Consider the following 16,257-nt stretch of genomic DNA (forward strand, 5'->3'; position numbering starts at 1 on the left):
TCTTCGCAACAAATTTAGACTTTAACCAATTTTAATTTACAATTTACGACTTTCATAATTTATGCATTAGGATTTTAAAATAAAATACGTGACAATCACCCGATGTAAAACACGTGCTTTTAAGTCAGGAAAAAAAAGGATTTAACGGAGATGAAATTTAGAAAATGTATTATTAAAAAATTACGTGCGATATGCTGATTATATTTTAACGAGCACGGGGTTAAGTAAGAATAAATGACTGTCCACTTAAAATCGCCGGTGTAAAAACGACGCTTCTTACGCTGATACTACGACAATGAGTTATTCCGGCAGTTAATTCCCGTATGTTATCTCGTTAGACGCGTTTAAAGAACGCCTGATTACATACCATTTGTCGCGCACCGAGAGAGATTTAGATATCTTTATCACATGTCGCCACTGTTAACTGGCAATTAAGACTTTTTTTGCTCGTGATCTTTTTGCTTTAGATATTCCATTGTTTTTCGCATCCGCGCTGCGTTTAGAAGATTACTTTCTTTTTTATATAGTAAATTCACGTGCACTTTGTAGTCCATTTCATTTTCCATGTGCGACGTGCAGCAACGTGATACGCATACGCATTGCGCGTTTATGCAAGTATGTCCGCATAGTACGTGAAAGCGCAAGGATATTTGGAAGTCCTTACGATATAATTTACTTTTTATCGGTAAAACTAGAGGACAATGAGTAGCCAATTTCATTAATAATGCAAATTATTTCACTAATAAATTACTGTAATTAATATAATAAAGTACTGAAGTAATTCAATAGATTTCCATAATTTAAGTGTCTAATATGTACATTACCGCGATTCATTAAAGATACATCGACCAGGCTATTATCATATTTTATCCGCGCGACGTACGATTCCAGATTAACTTAATTGCATTTCAGAAATTTCCACGTTTAATGTTATAAATGCATATGTACTTCGAAACTCAGGACAGTGATTGTTAGAGAACTACTATTTATTTAAATACTAATACTTTACTTCTAACCTACCGTAATATGTTAAACATATCAATAAGTTGTAAATCGCCTAACGGTCAAACATCGGATCTTAGTGATGGATATAATTCTTTTATTAAATTTAATTTTCTTAGCTTCATTTCAAACTGCGCGCCGACAGGATTCGTCAGACTTAAGACAGTTAATAAGCTAAATTTCGATGCTCGAGAGCATCTTAAAATCCCCCCTTCCTATCTTCCCCCAAAAACTGTAAATTAATTTATTGCGAAAAATAATACCTATTTATTTAAAGTTTTTATTATGTATATATTATGTAGCAATACGCTACATATACGTATAAAATATTCACCACGCAAAAAAGATTATGCAAAAACTTTCACTTAGTTGAAACGTTTTAAAATAATGAGATGCATCATATAAGTTTTTTCTAAAAAAAAAAAAGAAAGCTACAGAATATACTGAAACTAAATTATCAGTAATGAGAAATTGGTACCTAAATAATTAAAGTATATCATTATTTTCGTAAACTGAAAACAGTTCTAATTATATTAGCTCCATTTGCAATAAGAAAATGTTAGAAAAATTTTTTGGCTATCGTCGACTATTATCAAGCAGTAACTATTTGTCAAACAGAAAATTATTTTAATAACCAAAAGAGATGTATATTGACAAATACATATTTTTTTCAATCTGAAGTAAATGTATATGTAAGTCGTTATTCCTTTAGTTAACAAGACTTGTGTTTTTATTTTCTTTGCAAAGCATGTCTGAAAGAACATGCTGTTGCTTTAACGAGAAGAAACGTAGAAAGAGAGAAATAATAAACAAACAGAAATATTACGCAAGTATTAAAAACTCTTATATTGCAAACTGCAAACATTTATTCTTAGGAATGTAATTAGCAAATAAATAGAACCATTCATTAATTTAAACTTAATAAATTGGAGAGAAATAAATAAATCATTCGACATTCGTTAAAATGTTTGAATTTATCATATTGAAAATAAACTTAATTTGCTCTTTAAAAAGATTGACGAATTTCATTTTCCGCTGCTCATGGAAAGTTACTCTTTTTTTTTTTTAATAATCAAATCGTTGATAGATGCTTTATAAAAAGCTTCGATCAGATTATTTATGCTCTGCTCTGCGTTGCTGATCGTTAACATTGTAAATTTTTCAACGAATGTTACAAGTCAACCTTGGGATGAAGTGGTTTCGCCACCAAAGCGATTTCGATATCGTCTTTCTGCTACGTAAGATTTTCACCTCAAAAGCAAGCCTCGATAGCATTGAAAGACGAGCATGCACTTTCTTGAAGCAATAAAGCCTCGATGTTGTTTTCAAATTGTGCATCGATACCCGGGGCAAAAAGCTTGAGAGTAGCGTCTCAAGAGAAATTTAAACTCGGAATTGCGAAAGGAATTGAGCTTTCCCTTTGACCAAAACTCTTCGTTGAATTGGCGCATGGCCGAGTGTACAGAACGTCCTGCTTAGGTATCGTCTCATCAATCTCGGCGTAATTTAATTTGCGTGTGCGTCCGTCCTCGTTAAAGTGTGCGCGCCTACAGTCTTTGAGCGATCGCCGAAATTAAATTACGAAAATAACATTCAACTATGAACTATTATACGAGTGATTGCCATACATCAAATTTTCACACACATATTCATATAAATAATTTGATTTTTTTTAAATGTTATTCTTTTTATTTTATGATTTACGAGTATCTGCCTCGCAACGGAAGGTCAGATTTCTTCCCGCGCACCGAAAATGAACCGATGATTTTGTAGCGTAGCTGCGGCAGATTAAAGCCTTGAATCCTTTTAAGCCGTACGGATCATTAATCAAACGCTTTTTGCGAGGCTATCCGACTGTTATACGCGACTGCCGGTGGGTGCGCGCGGATGGCGTAAAAATTTACAACGCGCCGGGAATGGGCATCCCCTTTCTCGCCCGTGTGCCATCGCGTTCGCCATGGCTTACGGCAGCGTGGCGATAGCTTCTTTTTTTGCTCGAGTCTTGTCGCCCGTCAGGGGTGTCTTTTGGTACGCGTCTTATATAATCCCCGTCAACGCCGTTGTGTCGTTGTTATCGACATTGTCGATGACGCGGCCGACGTAGCAGCCAAGTGGATGACATTCTTCGTTTCCGTCGCACGTCCGAGATGAAGGGCGCGACGAGGGTGGTGATAACATCTCTATGAGGGTGTCTATGAATTTTTATTCAACCCGCCCGCGGCTAAGGGCCCACGAGAGAACGGAGAATTGCGGTGATCTCTAAAGGAAAAAAAAAAAAAAAAAAAAAAAAACAAACTTACCCGGCCGCAATGATAAGTTATCGGAGGCATTGCACCGTAACGAGGACGTCGCGATTCCACCCGACCAACGAGAAGAGCTCGATCAAAAGGGTACGCTGCGTTACCAAGGGGAAGGGGGTATCCTCTATCTATGATCTCGCAAGAGATCTTCTCGAAGAATTCCGTTATAAAATTGTCTTCAGATCTAGTGAAATGGCGTTACTTCTGAACGCAAATTACATAATCAAGATTAAAGGGTGGAAGTACGATTATTCATTTTATTTTGTGCTTTTTGCATTGTAAATTTAATTCATGTTTGATTACATCAATTCTTTGATGATTTTACCAAAAGATCAATAACGCAAAACAAATTTAATCATTGGCATATTTTACTTTACACGCGTTACATATGTATACTATAATCAATATTTTGTTGTATAAATATTAACTTAATTTACATTTAGTTTACATTTAATTTTGATATAAACTGAATAAATCACATATTTGTATTATTTATTATTTATAATGAACACAATAATTACTAATCTATTTCATACAATTAAGATACAAGTAATAGACATTTAATTTTTTTTAACACGGTTATAACTACGTTATCATTTATATTTTTCATAAGATTAAAGCATTACAACATGAAAGCACTTAGGATTTGTATTTGTATATTTATATTTGGAATATATTCCATAAATTTAATTGAACATTTCGAAGTTTATTGCAAAGATTTTCACATATGCAAAATCGCTGTTTGTAGTATAATTCCGAATCCTTTCCACATAGCGACATATTATGTGACGATAAGTCTTGGGGAGAAGTTTACGCAACATAAGTTCTCGCCCTTCGGGAGGAATATATATCGGTGTAGCAGTTATAGAATATCCGAGGGTCAAATATGGGTTCTAGATTTTTCGACCTTCCCTTGAGTTATGAGATTTCACTTTCCCCGCAAGTTGTTTCTATGAAGTCACAGTGATATTATTCACATTATGTGCTCAAAATTTATCAAATTTTTAAGATTACTGAGAATAATCGTCATATAATAACTGATATCATCAGGATATTTCACTTTCCATAGAATAGTTAAAAATGTAAATTGTAACGTTACATAAATATTAAATAATTGTTATACCTTTAGAGAAAGCGCACGACTTTGACGATATACTAAAATGAAAGATTTGTTTTGTCATGTACTATGCATGCTCGGAAATAAATAAATAATTGCTCTATTTGTGTTAATTAAGAAATTCCTACAATATATAATAATCGCAGTGTAAATTTATATGGCCATTCTGTCTAATTACCGAAAATACCTTTCGTGATAAAAATCCATTGGAAAATCGTCAAAGGGCGGCGAAGCATTGAAACTTAAATCCGATGCCTGTGTTTGCTCACGAAATAATCCATTGGTCTATTACCGAGCGTGAATGATATCCTCGTCGACGTGGAACCTCGCTTTTCCAGGAAATCGAATAACACTTCGAAAACTCTCATTCTACCCATTCCGGATGTTCGATGGATATATCACGCGCTGTTTGGCGTTTATTTAGGAATTCAAACAATCCGCGCCTATATGTGTGTATATATAAAACGTTATTCTGATATAACCGAATGAGAAAAATTCATGTATCACCCGGTAACCATGTGTTTGTTTATATAACAAAAATTTAATAACGTGTAACAATAGCGAGACTGATTGCGCGAAGAATATCGAATGGAGCGCAGCGAGGAATATATTGCTTTATTGCGATACAGAGACATATCTATGTGGAGAAATCGATGCGATATGTAATCTAGAGCAAAAAATATTTAGCGAGTTGGAGAAATAATGCTTACGTTAAAAAAGAGTTATCGGGCTATATAATAGATCTATAATATCTCTGTAAATTCCGGTATTTCACGAATCTACTAATCTAGCAAAAACGCGAAAATATTGATTGATATCAACACGTACACGCTAACAGGAACATGGATTATTAATTGCGCGATTTTCGGTGATATAATAGTATTATTAGTATAGTATATCGCTCGTACCACAAGCAATAATATTTTTATGCTTAATTGTGAGATAGAGACGGTTACTTAATTAAAAATGTTTATTTTTATAATATTCTTTTCTAGAATATAAATTTACAGTTAGAAAAAAAAATCTTTCGACATTTCAAATATAAAAAATCGTAAAAAAGTACCTTAGCTCTTTTAGAGAAATGAAAAAATTATAATTTAATGGCGTCCTTTGTAAATGCAGAGAAAAGCGTATTATTTTCACGGTAGTAAATAGTCCCACGACAAAAATTTTATTTTATTTACTAGGCGTAATAGTTGTAATTTTTACGCAAGGTACACGCAATCCGCATTTTCGTCGACGAACACACCGGACACGAGGGTAAGTTTTATCGTCGCCCCGATGTCGGGCGTCGCACTTTACGCCAACTTTCAAGCAGACATAGACTCGGAATTTATAGCTGTTCTCGAAAGACGGCTCTCACGACTATATTCCGCGTATTTCCAGAGGGAAAAATGTAGGGCAGTAAAGTCCCGTACTTCTCTCTCTCTTTCTCGAAAATGCTCATATTTGATTTTTGTTTCACAACTCTTACTTTAATAAAATAATCAGGGTAAAATGGATGAGTTCACTTCATAGTATAAGACACACAGTCGCAAGTTTCCAACGATATTTCTCAAAACTCAGAGAGAATACCTACGGGCGGATTACAACGTCAAGACTTCTCCATCATTTTTCGAGATCCCGAAGTTGCAGTACAATAGCATCATATCCGTTCATATTTCATCTCGTTCTTGTCTTAATATGAGCTCAGTAAGATGGATTTTATCTCAGGAAGGGAATTAATAGCGTAGAAATATCGTCGCGGATGCCATTATATTTTTCTTTCGAATCGAACGATTAATAATCATATCTCTGTTCGTATACACGTCAGTCAATATCTTCGTGTTTTTTTTGCTCGAACCGTATTTGTGAAATTTGTGAAATGTCGGAATTTGGGGAAGCGGCGGAAGCCGCGTATCATAGAACGTGACACATCGTCGACATTCTGTAGTGGACCGTGCTGTTGTTTTTGCCGGACGTTCGTGGCCGAGGTTTCATTTGGCGGTTGTGCAAACATCGATTCGCTGCCAATAAATAGAGTCCTTCCAACACGAGTGTACTTAAGTATTCAAAGTCATTTCGAATTCTACAACGTGTCATCAATGTCCGCCATCTGTTACCGCACAATGCTCCCTTGTCATCTTGGCAATGGATCATCGCCTTTAAGATCCGACTAAAATCTAAATTAATATTCGTCCGTACGTAATGTCATTTTAATACGATTAAATTGTTCAATGATATATATTTTTCGTATTCAAGTAATAACAATTTAAATAAATTTTTTTATTGAAGTCTGTACCAGGTCGGATATTGTTAAGATAAAAAAAAACTAACTGATTAATTTTCAGTACAGAATTTCCTTCATTAATTAAAATTCCACATGTATCACATAAAATATGCAAATATAAATATAAATTTAATTTTATTTAAGCCCTGTAATTAATTCTCGGGAAGTTTATGCGATGAAAACATTTTCGCAACAAAACGTATTCATCCAATTATATCTGCAAACGTCGGCAAATCAAAAGAAGCGACCAATATTTCTTTTCATTTCTGCGCGTCTGAAATTGATGTTGAAAATTATTCGTGAATTTTCTAACGTTATTTCCATTTATCGTGCACATTAGCAAAAAATAATTGGATTCTTTTCTCCAAACAGTAGACGACCATCCGCTTCTCTCCCGTCGAAATATTCCGTTATATACGTACATGCCTCTGACCCGGTATTTTACATACACGCACCATCTGTTCGGAGCTAGATTTTCCGTTCTATCCACCGTGCACGAAATACGGAGCCAAACAAACCGCGAAAACCGCCACGTTATTAACCTTCGGATTATCAACTGGAATACCGCCGTATTAAACAGGGAGAATTTTTACCGTCAGTCGCCAGAAGAAGCGTATTCCGTGCTACGGAATTTCATAATGCAGTCTCGCATGACGGCGAAATAACCAATGGCAATTTTTCAATTGAGCCGGCTTTCATACGCGTAGGAAGGAATATCGAGCCGCGCCAGTTTCAATTATATCGAATGGAAAGGCTGGCGCTTGCGTCACGTTGTGTTTCACAAATGACATGGGGATTTGACACTTTAGTGAGAATAGCTTGTCGGCGTTACGCGCCGGAGCGAAATTATGCGCCATTATCTTTCATCGTATTATATATTCTGGCGCCGCATCGCGCGTCGTGCGCATCGCAGCTCCAATTATTGCGAGAGCGGTGTTCAATTATCGATAAAGAGAGGAGATCAGAATGTTGCGGAAAGGTACAAAATCTTTTTTTATCAATGCATGGTCGCTATTGGCGCGTTATATTCAGCATTGCGATGTGTGTGTGACTGCATCGTTATATCGTGCCGCCTACAGGGATTTGTATACATGATCGAACTTAATTACGAGATATGCGCGAATTACTCGCCACCATGCGGTACGAGAGCATAAATATTCGCCATTGCCCTAGGTTATTAATATTAGAGGAGAATTAATCATCCCTTCCTATCTACACATGATAAAAAAATTGTTTATTGATATAGTCAGCGGTGTACCGACGTCAGCATAGCGCACTCGGAGCAACGCTAATATTTGCGACGCATTAACGGGACCGCGAATCCGTTGTTTCAAATCCGTAATTGTTTGGCCACCACCGACCGAAAACGCTAGATTTAACTCGCAATATCATCGCTAAATATCTACATACCTTTGACGTCGTACGGAAGTATTGTCGCAGGTATTTACGCTTGACGTTTACTTTGCAAGTTATTGCAGGAAATAAACACTTTATAATGAGATCACCGCGACTGCCCGTGACTTTGTGCGAAACCTTATGATCGTTATACGCCACGTACGCCGTGCACTTTATAATGTATTACATCTTGCAATTGTTAGAAAACTGACAGCGCTTTTGTGCGGGATGCGCGCCATCATATACCGCGGCATGCGCGGTATTTCGCATTATCGCGGCGTGAAAGCATTTAGATTTTAGTAATATTACCAATAATCAATGTTTAATCGCACTTTATCTATATTACAACACATGCAAGTGGGTGATAACCGCAGGCTGTTATTATTTGTAAAATATACGCGGCGGTGAGTGTGTGCGTGACGCCAAAGCCTGATATCACTGTACACACGTTCACGCTTATCCCCAGTGTTGCCCGCCATCAATTTTCGGCAATATCGTTTGCGCCGAGTGTGACACATACTCATTTTCACCTATCTTGGTAGACACCGAAAATTATTCGACAAATTTGCGTTAAATTAAAACAGTACGCGTATCAGAGTAAAACATTAACACCAAATTCATATGGAAAGAATAATAGGTAAAATGGACCAATATTGTTTTTAAATATTAATTTTTTACTTTTTCCATCCAAGCAAAACATGAATTATTAGAAATGAGAGAATTATTTATTAGTAGAAAAATATAAATTGACATATTTGTAAAAACTCAAAAATTTAATAGACGTAAGATTTTTAATAGCTTTACATGTTAATTTTAATACTTTCCCGACAAATTGAAATTTTTGAACATCTGAATCAAAAGTATAAAAACAAATAAATTATATGCTTCAATTTGCTACTCTACAGACTCCATTTTATCTATTATCCTTTATCAAACTTCTGCCCTACTCGTGTATATATTTATCATAATTGAATCACTACGCTATTCAGAAATTCATCCTCCGGTTACCTAATCGAGATAGAACAATGCGACCTCGATCGCACCAATAGAGACGCTGATGGGGAAGATTAAGCAATCTCAGGCGCACGACATTGATAGAGCTTACATAGCACTCGTAGTCTTGAGATACCACGGACTGCGCGCGTGGCGACCTGGCGATGTTGGCCTGAATCGGAATCAATAGAAAGGGCGATCGGTCTCAGCAAGACGTGGGAGGTTGACAAGATGCATCAACGTTTTAGCGAGGAATGCTATCAGGAGTGGCAATATGAATAGCAATGCTGGTTACTACTAATGGAGCATGTCTAATGTCCCTTTTCTCGCTGTGGCTGCATATTTAATGCGGAGACGTCTTGTCTGATATTGATTATAAATGGAAAAATAAATATCCTGTTTGAAAAACCGATAGAAAGTGATTGCAACAGATTTAAACTCTATGAAATTGAATTTAATGTTATGGTAAAGTTTTAATCAAATTCACGTTTGAACTGCTACAAAAGTTATCTATTTCTGTCACACAACATGTCGAGTTATCCAATCCAATTTGATAAAATTATGATCTGCTTTGATGGCATAATATTAATTAAAGATAATTACCAAATAACAAATCTGATACCTATAAATCAAAAAGATTATGTAGCCTTTTTCTCATTTAATTCTATCAGATCTTTTAAGTGGGGGGTAGTTTCATGTCCGAGAATAAAACTTGCTTGTTGTTGTAAGTTTGTAGTTAATTAAATAATTTAAAATTACTTCACATTTGTGTAATTTTTTGAATAATAGGTAATAATTAATTTTTTTAAGTTTCGATAATTAATAATATTTAATTAATAATTAATTTGTAAATCAATTTTTATTTTAATTCATAACTTAATTTTAAAAATAAAAAACGCGTGAAAAAAAAACAAGCAACATATTATTTAAACAAGAATTCTTTTAGGAGTTAATCAAAGAGTTGATTGCACTATCAATTACAATAATTTAAGATCAGAGCACATTTTGCAATAAACAGATTAAGACAAAAATCTCATAATTCACCACACGTTTTAGTCACGCTGATTTATTTCCGACAATAATATTCCGTAAACAACGTGTCGGCTAATATAACAGCAGCGTGGTTTATACCTCCAGTCGTATGCAGAACGCAAAACTCTAAGAAATTTTATTCATGCAATTTACAGCTTCGTATATATGTATAAAAAAAAACAACGCTTATATTCCTCTGTCGTTATAAACAACACGTGTACCTTCGCGCCGTGCTAGGTATCATCCTCTTGTACTTTATGTATGTCGCATCTGCAAGCGAAGGCGGAAAACGAATCTACACGACGGTAACGACGTACATCCCCTCGAGTCTCGAATCAAGCGCGAAAATCTCTCCGCACGTTCCCCTAATATCCACATTCGCATCAAAACGTTCAATATGGCTGTAGATATGAATCATATAAAATATCGTTCTCGCTGGCAACTCGCCCGCCCGGCTTAATCACCGACGTTCCACTCCGTCGATTCGACGCGATTACGTTTCCATCGAATCTTCAAAATCGGAGCAGCCGCTTTGGTTAAGCCATCGATCTCGGTTCATCGGATTACGCATTCGTCAGGGAATCGTCGAACCCACCCTTTTCTCCGCTCGGAAAAAAAAGAGCAGTTTTCTACAAATTTGATACTCTTTTCGCCGTTGCAAAATATTAAATAAATCATATTATATCAGTATTTATTTAATTTACAACATTCTAATTTAATATGAATAATGCTCTTAAAATTAGATTTTATACACTTCTAGGCGTGTGAATTGCATTTGTACAAGTAAACGGAAAAATATTCAATATTCGAGAGAAAACTGTAATTACAATGCTGTCACTGTAGATTAAATTAGTTAGGGCCGGTTCCACCTTCTTGATTAACTATCAGATAAATATGTATCTTATTTATTTAAGATAAAAAATAAACATAAACACATGCTTATCTGATAAGTTTACCAACGTTAGAACAACCGACTCTAACAACAAGTGAAACATATTGTGTATACTAATTTGTGATGAAAAAAATATCTATCGGTTACTAAATGGTTCATAACTGATATACTCGATCTGACACTCCAGTTAGTGAATGTATCTACCATATCGAATGTACCTACTTATATTTAAAATGGTATGGTATACATAATAATTATGTGTAATGTCGACTTACTAAAGAACGAAAATATCGAAAATATACACTTACAAAAAACCTAAAAAATCTGACAAAGTTATGATCCTCTTCGTAACATATAGTATGTGAAAGCATCTATTTAATACTTGTTAAAGCTTAAAAATAAAAGAAACATGCTCATTATGTACTGTCACAAAAAGAAGATTAAAAGATACTTGGAAAAAATACGCGGCGTTTATTTATAAATGTTTATTTTTTATATAAAATGTTTTTGATATAAAAATGTTTGTTTTTAGTATTTTCTGATGAAAACATATCCTGTTATATCTATCATGTTATATTTTTCACTACCACATTTATTATTTTTTAATTTTCAATTTTACTAAGTTTTGTTTAACAAGTTTTTAATTCAATCCAAGAATCATGCATGAATTATAAATACGTCCATTAATTGCAAAGGCTTATAATGAGTTTTCCTACATAGATATCGTTGATAATACATGTCATACTTCCTGTTTGACAGACTGATGTTTCGAGCGTGAGATAAATGTTAAAGGTAATTCTTATCTTGATCGATGTAAAATTTACATCATATCAATACACGCGATCGCATTAATGACACATAGTTGAAAATAATTTTAAAGTCTAATGTATTAATAATAATCATATATGAGAAAATTCATAATATGTAAATAGGAATATATTTATGGAATAAATATGATGTGTCCCCGGTATATATAATATCTTTTCGGTACTTTTAATGAATGTATAATGAAAAATGATAACTAACTGTATAACTCCATAATCCGAAAATAAGATATAATACCAGCTATATAAACTCTTCCTATTGTTTTATATTTGAGAATCTATGTATATTAAACATATATTCAACGTGCCGTATATTAAATTCTTCGCAACTACGTTCTTTTAAATTTCAGTAAAAATCTCGATATACATTTCCCATAGAAATGTGAATTTAAATTAAATTTTTAACACATCTCACTGCACAAAAATAAAAGCAATTGTCGTATCCATACTAACCAAGTTATTTTTAGTGAGTGCATAATTTGATAAAAATTGCATTCTCGATAGGAATGTATAATATATTGTATAATTTTCTAAAAAAAATGTTCTAAAATATTTATATAACATATCCTTAGTTAAATACTTTTAATGTGTTATTTAAAATAAGGGACATTGTCGTTTGGACGACCTATGGTTGGCAAGTTTTCTTTATTAACATTTATGTACTTGCGCCAGTTCCATATTACAATATCAATTATATCTCTATATTATACGCTAAGATATTAAGTGGTTTCATGCCGCATTCAGACATGGCTTTATGCCAAGAACACCTCCTACATCCGAAAAAGAGATAAATAATTACCTTAGTGAGTATGATTGGTGTGTACAATCGAGACACTGAACATTTCGAGTCACGGCTCTTGTAGCCAAGACACTGAATCGAGCCAATTAAGGACTATTTTATCGAATCTACTATGCAAAATGCATCTCTCAAACATGATAGCTATAATAAACTCACAAACACATAATTTTTTTGTAAATTTAAAGTTTTGCAAATATTCTCGTTCTTCTTTGATGATGCGCAGAAAACTTCGATAAACATCATTTGCTTACGAGCAAAACACTCGTGCGAACCGGAGATGATCGATCGCGGACTGAGAATTTGCACGAGAGCACTCGGACCCGGAATATGGAAAGACGATAACCTTTGATTTAGTCAAGTAGTTTTTGAAATGTTGAGTACTCATCCATATATATATATATATATATCGCAACACGGTATATACATATAGCAATTCGTACTTTTTAAAATTATTGACATGCACATGTTTGAAGCTACCGTTGCTGCATAAAAATTCACAATAGCATCGTACAACAGAGCTCGTTAATTGAAGATATCGTTTTCATCGCGCTAAAATAATTTCGACAGAGCGCCGTTGCCACTGGAATGGGGATCATCCTTCTATCGGGTTATATACGTAAAAATGGATCAGCGGTTTAACAAAGGGATCAGATTGAATTACGCCTCGTCTTTTTGACCATTTCAGCGATTGCGATTACCCATGGCTTTTCCATTAGCGCACACGTGAGTTAATAAAGGAAAATCCTCTCTGCCGTTGTCAAATCAACCAGTCACTGATTAGCGAGGTTGCTACAGGTTTGAAAAATTGATTTGTACGATAATCACACTTATAAATAAAGACGAACCCCCCGTGCTTTTACTCGTCACATTTGCGGCGTTGGGTCAGATTAGAAGCGCGCATGTACCACGAAATCAATTGTCAACCTCAATTCCCGATGGCGAGTCTGCTAGCGTGCAACTCCGTTCGGTATAATGGCCGAACGATCCCCGGGCACATCCGGCTGGATCGAACCTCTTGGACCGCGCTCGTAGTAAGGGGTGTCTAATTGCTCGACCATCGTGTACAACGCGAGCGCAATTAAACTCTGGCTACGCAGACACGTTTGACGTTACGTCGGTCACTTTAAGCTACTATCCGTGAAAGCGTGCGCTTAGAGGTATAAAAACACAGAATACTTTTTTTTGTTTGGAGATATCAGATGCATAAAGAGAGATCGAAATGTATCTCCGGCGTGTGACGCGCTATGGAATCTTATTACCGGTATCCAGCTTTGTACGCGCCAACGAGGCTCATTCGTATTTCACGAAAGTGCATCCCGCTCGAATATTGTATGTGTGGATTTCCGTGGTAGCTGTATTGCGCGCGACGGAAATAATGGTAAATTGTAATTTTCAGTGAGCCAACCCATGATACAGCGTTACAATTTGAATTCCAATCTCGCCGTTCAGCCATCGCTTTATCGGGGATAACTAGACTTGTTCAATAATCGAACGAATAGAGTTGTACGACACAACGGCAACATTATCGGCAGCTTCATTATACTTGTACACATACGACTAGACGAAAATTACGTTTAATATAACACGAAGAAAATGTTCATCAAATGCCTTTACGAAGAAATAAATGCGACACGTGTATACTGACGTATTTACTATTAGCGTGACTTAACCCTTTAGGATCGATCGACGACAAATTGCGGAGATGCTCGGACTACGGAATCAATTGTCAGCCGCAATTTCCTGCTAAAAGCGTTGCTAGATTAAGATCCAAATGATTTTGGCGCATCAGAATCTCAGTCACATCCGATTGAGACTTACAAGGCCTCTTTAATTACTCGATTTCGCGATAATTGTACGCAACTTACGCTTCGTACACAACGAGAAGTAATGTTAATTAAGATTTTAAAAATTGTATATCACAAAACCAATTTCATTGCCGTCAGAAATATGAACGTATTAAAATAAATCTTACCGTCCATTTCCCAGAAAATACAAATAAAGAATGTGTTTAATACTGAATAATAATAATTAATTTGTCAACATCACTACTGTAACTCTGTTTAATAAATATCAATCAAGCCGAGAACTGTCGCGAAGAAAAGACATATTAACGTTATGATCGTAAGTCGTGACATCGGAAATCGTTAAAAATTGAAACCAGGCGCCAGACGATGTGGCAATAAATCGTGGGCTTTAACGTCGAAGATACCGTACCGCAATGGATTCTTCGTTGCATATAAATCTAGCATGGTGTCTTTGCGGTAAACCCCCACGGTGCATTTCGCCGCAGCCGTCGATTTGATCGTTCATCGTAAGCGTTGGTATGTCTCGAGCACAATGCGAAGATTCGCTTCAGACGACTCGCCGCTCCTTCGACTCATCCCGAAAGTCGATTCGCGCATTGGCTGCACCATAAATCGTCTCCCGCGATAAGTTCTTCTCGAACGCCTCCGTTCTATGGGAGATCTGGATTCTTTTCGAAAACATTTTACCGACGTTAATGTCTTTCATCCATTACACCGAACTGTACGGCGTACAGATACGTGGAATGTCGGGATCGCTCTCATTGTATTAATTGTAAATCTGAATTGTACTGATAATAGAATGTAATCATGCAGTTTTATATTAAATTTTTATATTTTTATAAAAGATTTGTCGTATATTTTACATTTATTGTATGTACATATTTGCAATTATTATTTAAAAAGTCAGTTGCAAATATAAAAAAGCTCAAGTGATATGCATTTGGTAATCCTCTTATACTTTATTTAATTTAAAAAATATATGCTTTATATTATCTTAATTTCCATAAATTTTAAAATTATAAATTTTCATTGTAATCAAATCGAGCTGAGATCGAGTTTCTGAAGAATTTAAATTTCAACTCGGGTAGTTAAAGGTTAAACATTCCCTCGTCATACCCTCGTCACAGAACGACCGATTCGCTTTCTGCGATAAGCGATCGATTAATTAGGAATCTTGTTCCGCCGACGGCGCGACGACGGCATTATAGTGTAATGGCGGCTCTACCGCGTAGCAAGTAGCAATCTGTCATTGGCGGTCCATACGAGACCTAAAATCTTCCGGAAGCGACCAAACCGATTTTGTGGGACACCGCGCGTGCCTCAAGATAATCCGTGACTAATGAATTCTCTTGTCGCTTAATCGCCTTTCACCAATCGCAAGGAACAGATGGTGTTCGTTACTAGATGGGGTAATCGCGGACAAATTTAGTTGATACCTCTCAGACCAGGACCGTAGTCAATTTACATACAGAAATGGAAAACAAAGTATGATACCTATATTTTTCAGAAACTGTGAGAGAAAACGAACTTTCTCGGAAAATGAATTTTTAAATTGAAATTTAATACATACTTTGAGTACATAATCTGATTATAGCAGGATAGTAATTTTCTCGTCTTATGTGCGTATCTGTTTTGCAAATTTAACTTTAATGAGTTTGTACGAACTAATCTTTGCCACATCATTTCAAATTTTTTCCCGATCCGCTTATTTTAAAATCTTCAATCTGGTATGAATAGCAATTGCAAGCCCGTTTCTTAGTCCTGCCACCATTTCGGATTTACCATATCGATTTAACTTAAGCGCAACAAGAACAAAATTGAGCTTAGCA

At 35.5% G+C, this 16,257-nt stretch overlaps 1 protein-coding gene across 10 annotated transcripts in view; it reads left to right on the plus strand.

The window, feature by feature from the left end:
• The window catches only part of LOC105831026 (neurobeachin), a 348,598-nt gene that overhangs the window by 141,965 nt on the left and 190,376 nt on the right, over positions 1 to 16,257 (plus strand). The window lies entirely within an intron of this gene.

Source organism: Monomorium pharaonis, chromosome 1 (assembly GCF_013373865.1).
Source record: "Monomorium pharaonis isolate MP-MQ-018 chromosome 1, ASM1337386v2, whole genome shotgun sequence".
Classification (NCBI taxonomy): Eukaryota; Metazoa; Arthropoda; class Insecta; order Hymenoptera; family Formicidae; genus Monomorium; species Monomorium pharaonis.